The sequence below is a fragment of the Gopherus evgoodei genome, chromosome 4 (assembly GCF_007399415.2).
Source record: "Gopherus evgoodei ecotype Sinaloan lineage chromosome 4, rGopEvg1_v1.p, whole genome shotgun sequence".
Lineage (NCBI taxonomy): Eukaryota > Metazoa > Chordata > Testudines > Testudinidae > Gopherus > Gopherus evgoodei.
Genome location: NC_044325.1, coordinates 8,079,867 through 8,097,434, shown reverse-complemented (window position 1 = coordinate 8,097,434; position 17,568 = coordinate 8,079,867). Strand labels below are relative to the sequence as shown.

The 17,568-nt window shown below is 50.7% G+C and overlaps 1 protein-coding gene across 11 annotated transcripts in view; it reads left to right on the top strand.

The window, feature by feature from the left end:
- The first annotated feature begins 5,493 nt into the window (after positions 1-5,493).
- NIN (ninein) overlaps positions 5,494-17,568 on the top strand; it is a 123,131-nt gene continuing 111,056 nt past the window's right edge. For 6 of the 11 annotated variants that reach the window (XM_030562850.1, XM_030562840.1, XM_030562845.1 and 3 more), the window contains exons 1-2: positions 5,559-5,577; positions 7,232-7,282. The gene's annotated coding sequence lies outside the window, so the exon portion shown is untranslated. Of the gene's footprint in view, positions 5,516-5,557; positions 5,578-7,167; positions 7,283-17,568 lie in introns of those variants that run through there. The other 5 variants (XM_030562844.1, XM_030562848.1, XM_030562849.1 and 2 more) reach the window with 3 other exon arrangements.

The following is a 17,568-nucleotide window of genomic DNA, read 5'->3' as shown; positions in this document are numbered from 1 at the left end:
AAGGCACAGGCACTATTGCCCCATATCTATGGCCTCGGCTCCTGGAGTCATATAATTACATCAAAATATAATCTGTTGCTACGGGGAAAAAAAGTATGTTGCTAATCCTTGTGGTCTTAAAGAAAAGCTTGAAAACACAAACCAAGTGTAATCAATGCAATGGTGTCTGAGTTTGCAGAGAGCCTGAAACAATGGCTCTGAGATATGTGAACTGTCCCATACATTTCAGTGGAGTGGTACCCCCAAGACACACTTGTCTAGGCCTCCCAGCAGGGGGCTGTGCATGTGGATGAAGAAGAGGGCAGTGGACCCAACCCACCATCCAAGCAAATACATCGCTGTGCTGAAGTATGTACTGGGGGCCCCCACTTCTCCGGGAGGGTAGGCAAAGAAGGCACATTCAGTGCTGCCCCCAAGGGGAACAGGAACCCCTTGCTGCTGCCTCTGCTTCTCTGGATAGGGATGGGGACTCCCTGCAACCACTTCTCCAGGTGTGGGAAGTGGAGGCAGAGCCACGGGGTGAGGAAAGTGGCCCTATAGTGTGGTATACCTTGGGCCCTGGATTGGTTTAATCTGGCTCTGGGAGAAGCTGAAAGGAGCTATAGCTCAAAGGCTTGGGGTTCTTCCCTCTCTGACAGCACCGTTTCCGAGATCAGGGAGGTACAGTAAAAAAGGAGTGATGGGACATGAAGATTTAGAAAGATGTAAATATTCACTGGAAGAGCCACTCTGTTGTAAACCTTGGGCCAACTCCTGCAGCCAGCTGACAAGGCCAGCATCCAGGAGAATTCCTGCAGGAGGGGGCCTTTCAAGCCCAGCGACTCAAGAGTAGGATAGTTACAGGAGCTCTCCTGCTCCTTGGCACCTCTGTACCTGGCTGATACGGGGCCCAATGAACCAGTGCAAAGGGAGTGTCACACGGTGCCCAGTCAGAAGGGTAACACTTCACACGTCCTTTGCACAAGACATAGAGCAACCATGATTTAGGTCTGTGGCATTTGTGTGGAGGCTCTTGGGGTAGGCTGATCCTTCTCCAGAATGGATGGCCTCAGAACAGAAGGCCTGCCAAGGAGCTAGGATCCGATCTGTTGAGTCTACCAGAGGATGACTAGAATGGATGTAAACAGCTACGGAGCCCCCAGGCCGGTGGCTGACCTCTGGGCATATGCATAGTACTTATGATCATAGCTGGGAACACAGCAAAGCCACGAGCATGCAAGCTTCTCTATGTGGATGGACCATATCGGGGCAGGTGCAGGGGCCTCCCGAGCCTGGAGAAATGTGTAGGACTGGGGCCCGTGGGACAGCTGCTACCAGGGTCGGAGACCTCCTGGACTACGACTGGGGAGGCTGGCTGGATCCCCTGACGCTCGCTCAACGCATGGGGCTCTCCTGACCTTGTCCTCCCCGGCGCCAGGTTGCAGCCCCTACACCGGCTCCTCATTAACATCCTATTACGTTTCTGGCTGCACTTTTCCCCTCACCTCCTTCTCTATGCACTCCCTATCCGTGGCCCCACAAAGTCCCTGGACCTCCTGGTCAACCTCCTCCTCGCCCTGGCTAAAGAGGCCATCTACACGACCAGGGAGAGGAGGTTGGCCGATGGAGACTCCGGTGACTGTGGGGCTTGTTTCCGCTCCATGGTCCATTCACGAATCCGGGTGGAGTTCCTTTGGGCGGCGTCCGCTGGCTCCCTTGACGCCTTCGAGGAGCAGTGGGCGCTGTCCGGGGTTCTCTGCTCGGTGTCCCCGTCAGGTTCCCTTCTTATGACCCTTTGACCACACTCCTGTCCCTGTTCTTTTATTAGTTGTCCCCCGTAATCAGTGGGTTCTGTGGTCCTGTGGGTCCTCCCCTTAGGCTGGGGGAGGATCCTTTAGCAATGGAAACCCAATAGATACAAAAGCCTTCCAGATCTTGCAGATCTGGGTGGATCATGAATGTTTTCAATGGGAACAAGCCCCAAGAAGTGAAGAGAAAATGCAGGATTATAAAATAAATCACTTGACAGCATCCTGTATTCTCTGTTTAACGGAGACTACGTTTGGACCAAAATGTGAATTTGGTAAACAAAAGCTATTGTAAACCCTGGAGCCAATAGGAAAGTTTCCACAATGTAAATTCATCCAATGAAAAGAGTTTTTAAACAAATAAACCAATCCCTTACCATGTTTGAAATCCAGCACTCACTGAAAGTAAAACTGACAATGAACGAAAGTGAAACCGGCTTCAAAGATCTGTCATGATCTAAGCTGAGTGAACTGCAACAAGCAAATAAAGACCATAAACAGAGCCAATTAAACTGGGCACTGGCCCCTGGAAGGTGGGCTGTGTGGGCAGGCTCTGTGAAGGCACAGGGGTTCACCTGCATGGAACGTTTACCGGACTGTGGCCTTGTATCGTAAAAATCCTTTCACTTGTGTTAAGATGTTACTAGTAAGAGAGGAAAAGGCCAAGTTCCGAGCCCAGATACATTTAAGGATCTGGAACAAAGAGATTTGCTTCACTACATAGTTAGGTCAACATAAGCCACCTTCTGTCAACCTAGTTGTACATGTGTCTACACTTCAATTTGTCTACTAACAATGTAAGTGATCTGTTACCGCAGGGGTGGGCAAACTATGACCCGTGGGCTAGATCTGGCCTGTCAGGGCTTTGGATCTGTCCACGGGATTGCCAACCCCATGGTGCAGTGGGGCTAAGGCAGACTCCCTGCCTGCCCTGGCCCTGTGCCGCTCCCGGAAGCGGCCAGCACCATGTCCCTGTGGCCCCTGGGAGGAGTGAGAGGGGGCAGATGGCTCTGCGTGCTGCCCTCGCCTGCAGGCACCTCCCTCCGCAGCTCCCATTGGCTGGGAACAGGGAACTGCGGCCAATGGGAGCTTAGGGGGAGGTACCCACAGATGAGGGCAGCGCGCAGAGCCGCCTGCCCCAGCCCACACCCAGGGGCCGCAGGAACATGGTGCTGGCTGCTTCCGGGAGCCTGCCTTAGCCCCGCTGTGCACCGCTGCCACCCCAGAGCTGCTCAAGGTAAGCGGCGCCAGGTTGGAGCCCACACGCTGCAGCCCTCCTGCACTTCAAACCCCTGCCCTGAGCCCCCTCCCGCACTCTGCACCCTCTCTTGCACCCCAATCCCCTGCCCTGAGCCCCCTCCCAGACACCGCACTCCCTCCCGCACCCCAACCCCCTGCCCTGAGTCCCCTCCTGCACACTGCACCCCCTCCCACACTACGCACTCCCTCTCGCACCCCAACCCCCTGCCCTGAGTCCCTTCCTGTACACCGCACCCCCTCTCGCACCGCAACCCTCTGCCCCAGCCCTACATTCATGGCCCTGCTTGCAATTTCCCCACCCAGATGTGGCCCTCGAGCCAAAAAGTTTGCCCACCCCTGTGTTACAGCGATGCAAACTCCTCAAGTGGCATTGAGCCATGGTCAATGTACTGACGTCGACACAGTGCATACTTATGTGGACCATAACAGTCCTCCAGCAACTGTCCCACAATGCCTGACACTGACCTTTCCGGTCACAATTATGAACTCCACTACACAGGGGTCACAGAGATGGGAAGCCCCCCCCCCCCGCCTTAAAGTCCTGTGAATTTTTTAAATGCTTTTTCCTGATTGTCCAGCTTGGTGGTGAGCACTTAGCAGCTCTCCATTGTTGTGTACAGCTGCCAAGCTGACCATAACTACATAAGAACGGCCATACTGGGGCAGATTAAAGATCCATCTAGCCCAGTATCCTGTCTTCCGACAGCGTCATGCCAGCTACACACTGCAGACGTATTCCAAATGAGAGCAGACAGGAGGTATTGGATCTCCTGGGCCAATGGAAAGAAGCAGCGGTGCGGCACAGCTACAGAACAGCCACAGAAATGTGGACATCTACAAGCAGATTGCACAGGGCATGCAGGAGAGAGGGCACAACTGGGATCAGGAGCAGTGCCACATGAAAGCACAGGACCTATGGCAGGCCTATCGGAAGGCCGGGGAGGTCAACAGTCAATCTGATGTTGAGCCTCAGACCCGCTGCTCTTACAAAAGCTGCACACAATACTTGGCGGCAGGGATGAGCTCCCCAAATCCTAATAACCTGTTCCCCACCGAGTCCTCAGCAGCATTTTGGCTGGGGGGGGAGGGTCTTCACTCACTCTGGGTTTTCGGTGGCATTTTGGTGGCGGGTCCTTCACCTGGGGCGAGTGAAGACCCACCCCCCCACTGCCGAAGTGCCACCAAAGACCTGGTAGGGAACCACACAGTGAGTACAAGCCCACAGGCCTGTCTGCCCCCACCCAACCATCTGCCTCCAACCTACTTCCTGCCCCCAACTGCCCCCCTCAGAACCCACAACCCATCAATCCCTCCACTCCTTGCCCCTGACCACCTCCTCCTGAGACCCCCCACCCTAACTGCCCTCCGGGACCCCACCCCCTACCAAACTCACCCCGCTCTCTGTCCCCTGACTGCCCCAACCCCATCCACCACCACCCCAAAAGACCCCTGGAACTCCCACACCTACCCAACCCCCTGTTCCCCATCCCCTGACCACCAGCCCCAGACCCTCTGCCCCCTCCAACCGCTCCCTGCCCCTTATCCAACCCCATCCTAGCCGCCCCTACCATGCTGCGAGGTGGGGAGGAAGCAGGAGTGGGGCTGCAGGAGTCTCCCCAGCTGAGAGCTCAGGTGGGCTGGACAGGACAGTCCCGCAGGCTGGATGTGGCCCATGGACCAGAGTTTGCCCACCCGCTGGCCCCTTTAATAACCGGTTCTACACTGGCTTCTAAATGTAACAACCGGTTCTTGTGAACCAGCTCCAGCTCCCCACTGCTTGGGGGTGATCTCACCACCATCCCACGCCCCAGCCTGGCTACCTGAGACAGACCAGGCTGTGAGCATGAGGGGGCTGAGAGCCATTGAACCAAACTGGAAACCCTATCAGATGGAAACCACTTCAAGCCGGGGGTGCTGCAGCACCCCGGGGAGGAGGCGGAGGAGGCCGGGCTACACGCCGGCGTAAGCGGCGCTATTCTGACCAGAGGGCTTCGCCCCTCGACTGAGCCGCTGCCTCTCGGGGAGGCGGAGAACCGGAGCGTCCTCACGAAGGTCCCAGCGGTGCTGCGGCCGCGGCGTAGCCTGGCCCTGCGGCTGTCAGGGCCTCGGGCCATACAGGCTGATAGTGACCGGCAGGAATAAATAGGGGGCCGCAGGCAGGCAGGGCTCGGCCCGGCTCTCAGCGCCCAGGTGGGTTTCGGGGGTACTGGGGGGTGAAGCGGACCCCCCTTTCCCGCGGGCTCCTCCCTCCCGGGGCCGGGACGCGTCTGCCTCGCGGGGCGGGCTCCGGCAGCTCCTCCCCGGCGGGCGGTGCCCGGCCCGTCCCCGCCCCGCTCGGCCTGGCGCCGGCTGCCTCCCGCCTGCAGCGCTCGGGCAACGGCCCCGGCTCGGCGCGGGGAGCCGGAGCGAGCCGCCGGGCCGGGCATGGGAGCGGGGGCGGCGGCCGGGCGCGCCGGGCTCTGAGGTGGGTACGGGGCGCCGGGCCGGCCGGCTGCGGAGGGAGGCGGCGTCCGGGGAGCGGGCTCGGAGGGTGCGTGGGGGAGGGGTGCACTGGGGTGCATTGAGGGGAGGGAGTGGGGTGGGGCGCACGGGGTGGGGTGCATTGAGGAGGACGGAGCTGGCTGGGTGGGGGTGCATTGGGGAGAGGGAGCTGGCTGGGTGGGGGTGCATTGGGGAGAGGAAGCTGGCTGGGTGGGGGTGCATGGGGAGGGGAGGGGAGGGAGCTGGCTCGGTGGGGGTGCATTGAGGAGGACGGAGCTGGCTGGGTGGGGGTGCATTGATGGGGAGGGAGCTAGCTGGGTGAGGGTGCATGGGGAGGGGAGGGGAGGGGAGGGGGTGCATTGAGGGGGAGGGAGCTGGCTGGGTGGGGGTGAATGGGGGAGGGATGGGGTGCATTGGGGAGAGGGAGCTGGCTGGGTGGGGGTGCATGGGGAGGGGTGCACTGAGGGAAAGGGAGGTGGATGGGGTGCACTGGGATGCATTGAGGGGGAGGGAGCTGCCTGGGTGAGGGGTGCATGGGTGAGGGTTGGGGTACAGTGAAGAGGAGAGATGGGGTGCATTGTGGGAAAGGGAGCTGGGTGAGGATGCACAGGGGAGGGGTGAGGTGCACTGAGATGCATTGAGGGGGAGGGAGCTGGCGGGTGGGGTACACAGGGTGAATCTAGGAATGGGAGCAGTGGGGTGGATTGAAGAGAGTGAGAGGGAGCTTGTGCGAGGGTGCGGTGAGGGATGCATTGAAGATGGGAAAGGGGCGTTGAGGAGGGGGCAGCAGAAGAAGGGAGCGGGAGCTGGTAGGGAGTCTTGAGAGGGGAGCGATAAGGGAACATTGATGAGGGAAGCAGAGGAAGGGGGCAGGGGGAAGTGAGCCCAGGGAGGGGAAGGGGCAGGGGAGGTGGGGGGGAGGGTTGCATTGATGAGGGAAGCAGAGGAAGGGGGCAGGGGGGAAGTGAGCAGAGGGAGGGGAAGGGGCAGGGGAGCTGGTGGGGAGGGTTGCATTGATGAGGGAAGCAGAGGAAGGGGGCTTGGGAGAAGTGAGCAGAGGGAGGGGAAGGGGCAGAGGAGGTAGTGGGGAGGGGTGCATTGATGAGGGAAGCAGAGGAAGGGGGCTGGGGAGAGTGAACAGAGGGAGGGGAAGGGGCAGGGGAGCTGGTGGGGAGCGGTGCATTGATGAGGGAAGCAGAGGAAGGGGGCTGGGGAGGAGTGAGCAGAGGGAGGGGAAGGGGCAGAGGAGGTAGTGGGGAGGGGTGCATTGATGAGGGAAGCAGAGGAAGTGGGCAGGGGGGAAGTGAGTAGAGGGAGGGGAAGGGGCAGAGGAGGTAGTGGGGAGGGGTGCATTGATGAGGGAAGCAGAGGAAGGGGGCTGGGGAGAAGTGAGCAGAGGGAGGGGAAGGGGCAGGGGAGGTAGTGGGGAGGGGTGCATTGATGAGGGAAGCAGAGGAAGGGGGCTGGGGAGAAGTGAGCCGAGGGAGGGGAAGGGGCAGGGGAGGTAGTGGGGAGGGGTGCATTCAGCTGGCAGCAGCTTGCAGCTCCCTTTTGTAAAGCTGGCTCCTTAGAGATGTTAATGCTGCGTGTGCTGTCCCCGTGCAGGCTCCTGTGAAGGACGCTGGCTCAGAACAGCGGCAGGGGCTTGGGGTGCATTGTACCGTCCTGAAGCGCTAACAAAAGCCTCCCCCTTTGCTTTGCAGTGGCACTTGGGGTGCAGGCGGTCACTGTGCGAGAGCTTCATTCCCAGGAAGGTGAGTGAGGGCTGGGGGGGACACAGTTCAGAGGTCTGATCCTGGTCTGGGTGCTGGCCAGTTTTACACCAGTGTAACTCCATGAACTGCAACCGGATGGCTCCTGGCTCAGGCTAGCGTAGGTGAGAGCAGAGCTGGGATGTGCCCGTTTGGCTGCCCGCAGTGGCTATGTGAATTGAGGACATTGTCCGGGTTGCTAAGGATGGACAGTGATCCTTTGTTTGTACTGAAAGAGAGCAAAGCCCCCATGCAAGATTCACATAGTCATTTTTCTTTGCCATCAGATAACCCTTCTTGTCCCTGCGTGGGATTCACTTGGGGTGAGGGGGAGAATAAGCAGCATCTCAGGGGTATTTGGCTGGAATATATCCCAAACCTTCCTTCCTAGTGCTGTTAATAACGCTGTCCATCAGGAAGGAACTGGCTGGCTTTTCACCACTAATGCTGGTGTCTCTGCATTTTACTGGGCTTGGACAATAGAAACCGGCTAGTCAGTTTCATTGTTGTTGCTTGCCCATTGCCTGCTCTGCCTGCCCTGCCCTTGCACAGTGGTTTGAGTTTGTTTGGAATCCACATGAGCTCTGTTTTTGATTGATAGCCTCAGGGTTTTGAGTCTGGTTCCATGGGAAGATGTGGGTTTTGTTTTGTTTTTTTAAAGTTTGTTTTTTAAAAAATATAAATGTTGAGCCCAAGTTACCTGACTCTACACTTAAAGAAACAGATGGTCACTGCTCTTTAGGTTTTAATAATATTGGTTGTCTAGTGATTGATCTGTTACTGAAAACAAAGCTACCTCTGTAAGTAAGTTTCCAGACAGCATCTGCTGTCTGGTGGTAAAACGTGAGCTCTTTAAGATTTTGGACAATCTCGAAAGGTGTTTGGCAGAAGGGAGGGCATGGAGCTGCAGCTGCAAACAAGGAGAAAATCCTGACACATCCTAATCCCTGATTCTGCAATTTGATCAGCCAGGGCACACCCCTGCTATTGCAGAGTTTCAGCTGCAGGATTGGGGCCTCAGAAAGGGCATGGAAGCCCATGCATCAGCCTAGCAGAATTGTAAAGTGAGAGGGAAAACCTGGGGTTTTACCTGCTGTGTGAATTAATTTTTTTTTCTTTAATCCTTTGAATCTTCTTGGATTTTCATTTGCCCAACTGAGGGGAAAATGGTAATAAAAAGGTTACGGTGCTAAAGCCTGATTCCTGCTATTAAATAGATGCTCAGTGTTATGGCAGTGAGTCAGCACTGATAGGCTAGGGAGAGACAAAAGACTTACCAGAGCAAGTACAGGGTTGAGAACTCCTTGCAAATTACGTAATTGCTTATTTCCAGACAAATGTGATGTTGTGGGATATAGCTGCCGCTTGCTTTGTTTACTTTGAAAATAATTAGCTCTGTGTATATACCTTGGGTTTTACCACACAGAGGGTTTCTAAAGTTCTCGCAATGTGCAAATTGCAGTAGTTTCTACAATCAAAACAGATGGGCACATTATTTTTTCTTATTGATGCAAAGGCTTTATTATTGAGGCTATTACAATGCTAATACTGAAGTGTTGTGAATATTCAAAGCAGTGCGTGTCTTTCTGAGCTATTGACATACATTTAGAGCACTTTATACACAATTTATCTTGTGCTCCCTGACAGACTAGCAAAACACGGCTAGCAGAATTCCCTTTCCCTGCCAACTTTAAAAGGCGTTAAGAGTTTTATTGGAAATACAGGCTGTGTTGAATAATTAGAGGGGGGAACATGGTGATAGATGAGTGTGAGGTTGGTGACTAGTATTGGGCTGCAAAAATTATTAGTACACTTAATGGGAAAGTGCAGATGCCAGCTGGAGAATTGACTTTGGTGGTGACCCTTCAAGAGAGTTCAATGTGTTGTAAAGTGACTTACTGATACTAAGGTGCCATATGCAAAATTGTCTTTTTGGGTTTTTTCCCCCCTTTGGCTTCTCTGCCCCATTGCCTTTTTGCATTGTCTGACATGTCAGGGAACTGTTGCTCTCGTGAGATGAAATAAGGTTCCGTAAGACTGAGAGTGACATGGCTTTATTTTAGAAATTTTCTGAAATGCATAAAAAGCAAAGAGCCTGAGTTTGCAGAATATATATATCGGAAGTAGGTGGTGAATCATGCCAATGTAGACACTGCTCAGATGGATGAGAGAGAGTTCATTAACTGGGAGAGATAATGACGTTAGATAAGACAACCCAATCGCAGACCTTTCAGTGAGCTCAAATATCAGTCATTTCAGTGGATGTTTTATTTATCTTGTGAAAAGGCCCTTTTTTTTTTAAACACAACCACTTTTTTTCTCCTAGCCATATGCCTGTGTAATTCCTATTGTCAAATCAGTGGAAAGAGAAGAATAAGTTACAGTTTAACCTGTCAAACTATGATCTTGCTTTTCAGCGTGGGAGGAGTGCTGCAAAAATGGCTTCTTGTCTTCTGAAATTAATGTTCTTGTTTTGATGGTGGTTTATGATACAGTACTCTAATAAGACTGCCTAACTGGCAACCATTCAGATCTACAAAGCAGTGAAGACTAATGGCAAAACCATAGGTACCGTATCACTGCTATTTCTTAAAAGGAATTACTTTTGTGATCCTTTGGATGATAGCTTATTCATGAATATAAAAAAATTAGGGTGCAGGGCAGTAGCTAAGAGAGACATTTTTGAAGGAACGTGACTTAAATGGACAGGATTGAATGTGGCCGTGAAAATGCAAAATGACAGAAAATGATATTCCTTTAAAGGAAAGTGGCCAATGCTTTGAGTGGTTTTCCTCCTATAACAGCGTTGCTGTGGTGTTGATTACAGACTTAGAAATGCAGTGTTCATTTGTGCTGTGCTAATTGGAATATTCTTACCTGATCATGTTATTGGTTGATCAGGTAAATCTACCTCTCATTAGTTTTATACGAAAGCTTGAAGCTTGATATTGATTCAAGCGTTTATCATTCTAAGTAGCAGTCATCTCTGGAGCCTGTATTATTAAATTTAGCTTGAAATTAAGTTGTATCAGGTCTCTGCAACATGTATTGTGAAGGTTTTCTGGTTCTCTTGAGAAGGTGGATTTAATCTAAGAGGTCTGGAAATTAGCAGGAAGGTTGAATTGGTCTCCTCCACAGTTGAAATATTTTCCTTTCATCCTCCATACAACTGATTTACTGTGATGCTTCACAAAATGTATGTATAGGGAAGGATACCTTCATTATAAATATTATAACATCCAACCTATTTTCCTAAGCTTATTTTCTGTTAAGAATCACCCATAAAACTTCCCTGATGCTAACTGGAAATTTGCTACACTATCAATTTCTGTTGGCGGATTTGTCCCTCCTAAAAGTTTCACCATCTTCCAGCTTTAGTGCTTTGCTAATACTTTTAAGGGCTGAAGCCACCTTGAGGCTCTGATGAACGAAGAGCCATCATTATGTTAAAGCAGATAAACCTTTGGTTTTCTGTGCTGAACCATCTGTTGAAACTTTTAATGTTGAGAGGGTAAATACAAGGACTTTGGTGCTGTAAAACACGTACAATGAAGGGTTGAATGTGAGGCTGAGCAAAACTACTTTACCAAAATAACCCCCCTCGAGATAGATGGATATAAAACTTGGAGACTGCATCTCGCAGCTAGAGAGTGATCCCGGACGTGGGTGATGCCATCAGCTGTGCCTGAGCATTGCTCTTGCTGCAGCTTTTTTTATGCACGTCTGGGGAGCGACTGAGCCGTGAGGACAGGCCAGACATTCCATCTCGTATCAGCTGCTGGGCCATCTGGAGGGGAGATGAAAGGCCTGAGTTTAACTCTGGCTTCGTATTTTTGTTTTGTTCCCCCTCTTCTAGGCCTTCTTTCCCCTGCCAATCTGCTGCTGTCACATCTCCCCTACCACCCCCAATGGCACATAACCCTCAGTGGTGACACACAGTCAGTTTCTGCACTTGAAATTGCTGGAGGTCAGAGGCTCACTACAGTACAGTGTTCTGCTACTGCTGGCTTCGGTAACTGAGCTGCTTGGTGGTGGCTCCACACTTAGGGTGACCAGATGTTCCGATTTTTATAGGGACAGTCCAAATATTTGGGGCTTTTTCTTATATAGGCTCTTATTAACCCCCCCCCCCACGTCCTGATTTTTCACACTTGCTGACTGGTCACCCTTTCCACACTCCTTGGCTTTTCTGGTGCCAGTTGATGTTGTGAGCTCGTGAGGCAAGAGCTCTCTAAGCACTGCTGAATAAGGCAGAGAGCTGAGCAGGCATCTTGACTCACTTTACAGAGTGTCCTGTGTTCTGGAGCCTGGATTATAAACTGGAGGGTGTGTGGGGGAGGCTGCCCCAGCCTCTCTGGTTGGCTTTAGCTGAAGGTGATTATTAGATGGCCTACAGAAAGGTGAATTACCTTCCATACATCTCTCTTATCTATCTAACATGCAATTCTCTGCAATGCTTTCCTGCAAAGTGGGGGTACGGAACACATGCTCTCTGCAGCTGGGGAGGGACTGCAAAGATTCCTGAGTTTTGAACCTGAAGTATTCCGTGATCTTTCCCCTACCATGGTCTGGAAATACGCCTTGCAGTGTGTCTGAAAGATCACTAAACCCTCTCCTCACCGGCCAACAGAGGCAACGATTTAGGGTTTGCTTTGCCAACAATGCCAGCCTGCATTGCCCATTGGTCTGACGTTCTCCTCGACACCTTTGCACTTTGCCCCATCCCTCATGCATAAGTGGAGCTCCCTGTAAAAATCCCCAATGTCCTCACGTTCTTTCACACCCCTCCTTAAAACTCACTGTAACGCGTACATGACACTGCACAATAGGTGAGCAGCTGGTGTGCTGTGACTGCTGATTATTGCAATAATCATATTGGTCTTGCTGTTCCCTTGGCCTCCAGAGAACCCCCCATTCCTCCCCCGCCCACATCTGTCTATACCCATCTGTTATCTCATCTTATACTTGCATTATAAGCTTTTTGGTGGAGGGACCATCCTTCTGATAGATGCATGTGCAGCGCCTAGCACAATAGGTTCCTGACTGGGACCCCTAGATCGTACCACAGTAGAAATAATAAGAACCCATTATGAGAACTCTTTTGCCACCAGCCCCCTTCTTTTTTTTAAATCTGGGACCTTTCAGTGCTGCATCTGACTTCAGCTGACATGGTGCAACACGTGGGCAAAGCTGTCTTTAGGGGCTGGTTAACGCAATGAAGTTCTGTTGTGTCTGAGCACAGTTTACTCCTGGGCGAATTTTGTGCCAAAAAATTCTGCGCACAATATTTTAAAATTCTGCACATTTTAGTTGTCAAAATAACGCTATGTAATCAGGCCAGTTTCAATTATTTTTGGTAATACAGGCAACAACAAATATTCCCCTGGGAGTAGACTGTTAAAGAAACCCCTGTGACAACCCAGTTCCTGTTTCTCTGCCCCCTTCCCCTTAGAGCCCAGCCACAGGGCCCCTCACAGCCCTGACACCCACACCTCCTACCCCCAGAGCCCAGCCGTGGGGCAACCCCTGCCCCAAAACCAGCACCACTTCCCCCCCAGGGCCCAGCTGCGGGGTACCCCCCAGCCCAGACACCCACACCCTTATCCCTACCCCCGAACCCACTATGGGGCATCCTTCCAGCCTAGACACCCGCACCCTCTATCCTCCAGAGCCCACCTGCAGGGCCCCCAGCTCAGACACCTGTACCCCTCCCCCAAGCCTAGGCATCCGGAGGGAAAACAGCCTGATGCTGAGTGTTGGGTTTGTAGAGAATTTCCTGCACATCGCCCCCTTCCTTCAGGGCATGCTGGCAACTGTGCCTGCTAGGAACTCTCCAGCTCCACCTCTTCTCCCTGCCCACACACCCCCGGCGATACCTTCTATTTGCGAGCTGGGCTCTGCTGGGTCCAGCAGCCCCTAATGGCAGCCAGCAGCTCTACAGCCCACTTCTGCGAGGGGAAAAAAGAAATTCTGCACAGAACATTAATTCTGCATTGCTCAGTATTCCCCCAGAAGTAACAGATGTCAGCAGTGGTGTTATCTAAAGATGATTCATCCCAGGCTGTGCTGACTTCTAAGCAGAGGTCAGCATCACGTCCGCTAGCACAAGGGTTCAGACACAGTGTAGGCCAGTCCTGAGATGGGAAGAACCCAAACCGTTTAGAGTCTGGTAGTTGAAACCCACAGCTGTGTATTGCACCAAACTTATCTATACTTAAAATGCTACAGTGGTACAGCAGCAGAATTGCAGCTGTGCCACTGGAGTGCTTCATGTAGACACTATCTATGCTGGCAGGAGGGTCATAGGTAATCCACGTCACGGAGAGGTTAGCACTGCCTACAAAAGGGGACTCTCTCACCCACCCAATTCAGGGCACCTGAGCCAGGTTTTGCCGGACCATGTCTGCTACCCAGACAAGTTCTGCTGGTCGGGACTTCAGTCTCTATGGTGCAGGAGCAGATCCTCTTCTTTTTTCCCACCAGAGCCCCAACATAGTGTTCTGGGAAACACCTTATGCTTTCATGTTTGTTCTGACTCTCTTGTCGTTTCTGCCTTTGGTGCTCCCTTCACCAGCCTCTTGTCTGAATACCAAAGTGAGCTGTGAAGATGATGTGAAGGGCAGGGCATATAGGAGCCACGGTATCTGTAACAGAGAACAAAAGGGACCTGATTCTTCATTGTTCTACTCCTTGTGGAGTCATTTATACTAGTGCACAGTGGGTGTAAGTGATTACATAAGGACCAAGGCAATTCACAATCCAGCCCATGTGTTGAGAGCATGGCCTGTCTGCTGGCCTGTCTTCTGCCCTGGGGATTTCTGAAAGCTAATTATCAAAGATCATTGACTTAAGGCAGCTTTATCGCTGATTAGCCCTCTGCCGCTGAACGCTTGTTAGGTCTGATTTTGCGGCTTGCTGTGCTCTTGAAGGGCATTGGATTTCTTCAAGCTTGTTTTTTTGGGCAGAAATGTCAGTAGCCGTCAGAGTAACGTAGCGGTCCTGAATCCCTGCAGGTGTCGCTCATAAAAGCAAAAGTACCCTTTAACACAACTATTTCATGGTCCCTGTTCTGCAGGAGACCCGCGATAAGGAGGGGAGGAGAGATCCACGCTCATCATGATTAGCACTCTGGTCAGGGGTTCTCCCATTGTGATGTGAGTGCCAGCCTGAATGTGCAAGACAAAAACAGATACAAAACCTCCTAAACTTGAGAGGCCTTGGGATGTGATCTCAGGCTGCATGTTTGCAAAGTGTCTCTTCTGGCTTAGAATGTCTGCATGTTCCTGTCCCTCCAGGCTGCCCTCCAGCGAAATAATTCTCCTAGAGCCCAAGACCTGTGCAGGAGGTCCTGGGTTGCATCCTTCTAATGATCATGTCGTCTGTCAGCATATGGTTCCATGCTCTGATATGTGTGTGACAAAAATGCAAATAAATAGCCATGTACATATGCAGAAAGGGTGGTTAGCCAGCTAATTCCACATAAGGCCTTGCAAGCTCATCGGCAGTCATGAATGATGGCTTGTTCCAGAGTTTTAAGAAGGGGAACAAATGTACAATGGAAGGCGCGTCTACAGAAGCTGCTTTGTAGCCGTGTCTGATCCCATTGCTCAGTGTCGTTAGCAAGGCTGGAAACACCAAAAACTGGTTTAATAAAATGGCGCGTTTATGCTGAGTTCTTGGCAGGGTTCTTCTTTTTTCATTTCTGGCAGGAAATTCTGCTTCTATCTCATGTATAGCTGGGATTGAGTCCTCTGATTAATTCATTTGCATAACCCCAGGCTGAGCTAACTTAATCCCCGACTTTAAGGAAGGTGGGAGGCAGCAGGGGCCAAAAACGCTCATGTGGGTGTGTGTAATCCAGTAACATTTCTGGGGGTGGTTTTTTAAAATGTGGAGGCTGGCGGTCTGTGGCTGGGTTATTTTCAGAGAGAGGAGTTTTGTTTAGCTTTCTTGCTCTTTCTCTTAATGGCTCACTTTGCACCTGTCGTGGCTTGCAGCTTTTCAGCTCCCCATTAATGAGCTGCAAGTCAATAAGAGCCTTGCCATGGTTGTGCGCTTTGCATGGACTTGAGACAGTGATAAGAATTTGACCCATATGTGCTGGTTTCCATGACATAGCAGCATATTCAGCTTTGCTTTGTGGAGCTCCTTTCATGAGTGCTGACAGAGTCCTGGAGCCATGCTTGACCTGGCCAAGGCTCCTTAGCCTGTGTGCAATGTACCTTAGGTGGCACGTGATCAGGATTCATCACCAGATTTGGTCCGCTGGTTGGATCATTAGCTTGCCCAGCTCAGGCCAGGTACTGACGGGGAGCACGACATGAATGCTGATCCATGCCCCCCTCCGGGCCAGGTAGCTGTACTGAGATAGGCCTCGATATACTCAGCTCCCCAGAGCAGGAGAGTTTGTACAGTTTAATGAGCCACTATTTTGAACTGTAGAGAAAAACCTCAAGTGGTCTTGCATGCTACTGTCATGCCAGTCTCCTCAGTTGCAGTGGACAGAAGCACTTGAGCTGCTTGTAGAGAAAAGGGGGCAACCCAGACTTTAGAGTGTGTGTGTGGGTTGGGGGTGGGGTACCAATCAGTCTTTTTTCATCCTAGAAAAGGGAGTACACAGCTACACTTGGTCTTTCCATCAGTGAAAGCGGTTGCTGGTGCTATGTGATTTTTCCTGCTGGTAAACAACCCAAGAGACTGGCAACATGTAGGATGGAAAAGATGAAGCAAGCTAGCATGGTCAGAGTAGAAATGTGTGTTCTCGGGTAACAGTATGTTGTGTAGCATTGTAGGAGTGTGTGGTGTGGCCCTGCCTACAGCCTAATAACAGGCAAGGGTAAAAGGTGGAGGACAACAAAGATGTAGCACGAGACATTTCAGATGAAGGGCTCTAGAAATCTGTCCCTTAGTTTTGCTTCACACCGTTGACCTGCAATCAGCTCTGTTTCTACCGTGTGTGTTGTTTTTCTTATTGCTGTTGCAGACAAAGCATTATTAAACCACCTAGGGAATAAATGTAGCTCCTGGGAACACTCTTTTCTTACGCCACCTCATTTGCTGGCTCCAGTGAAGCTAAACAAGCTGTGTTTGATGAACTGCTGCAGAGCAGCTAGTACTATCATGTAAACAGGGGAGCTCTTTGCATCAGCCTGACTCATTCAGTCTTTTGTGGGTAGAGGGGGGAGAGGGGTCCCCTCTGTGCAGTGCAGAAATAATTATATACTGGGTCTCTGCTGAATAAAGCAGAGCTAATGAGTATTGCTAAGCAGGTCTTTGGTGCTACTCGGGGGCCACTCAGCCAAATGACACTCCTTGCAATTCATGTTAGGGTTGAAGAAAATGTTTGGGGTAAGTTAACGTGGCTCTGGTACTGGCAGGTCAGGTGACCTAAGATGGAAGTAGATTCCACCTCCCTAATGTAATTGGTCCGAATTGATCTGAAAACTAAAAGGCTTGCGTGAGAATTGCCTTCTGCTATCCATTTAATTGCTGGGCTTCAGAACTTCCTGAGACTTTAATAGTGGCCAAGTAGGATTTTTTTTTTTAGGGCTGTCAAGTGATTAAAAAATTAATTGCTATTAATAGCACTGTTAAGCAATAATAGAATACCATTTATTTAAATTTTTGGATGTTTTCTACATTTTCAAATATTGATTTCAATTACAACACAGAATGCAAGGTGTATGGTGCTCACTTTATATTTACTTTTGATTCCAAGTGTTTGCACTGTAAAAAGACAAAAGAAATAGTATTTTCCAGTTCACCTAATAGAAGTACTGTAATGCAATTGTATCTTGCAATGCCGGCTACAAAAGTGCCATGAAAATGCCTGTTCTCAGCATTATCTCCTGTAAATGTAACCAACCTTGTTTGTCTTAGTGATTGGCTGAACAAGAAGTAGGACTGAGAGGACTTGTAGGCTCTGAAGTTTTACATTATTTTGTTTTAGAGAGCAGTTATATGACAAAACAAAAAAAATCTACATTTGTAAGTTGCACTTTCAGGACAAAGAGATTGCACTATGCTACTTGCATGAAGTGAATTGAAATATACTATTTCTTCTGTTTATCATTTTTCAGTGGAAATATTTGTAATCAAAATATACACTGATTTCAGTTACAACACAGAATACAAGATAAATGTAAAAATGTAGAAAAACATCCTAAATATTTAATAAATTTCAATTGGTAGTCTCATGTTTCATAGTGCAATTAAAACTGTGATTAATTGCAATTAATTTGTTTGAGTTAATCACATGACTTAACTGCAATTAATTGACAGCACTAATA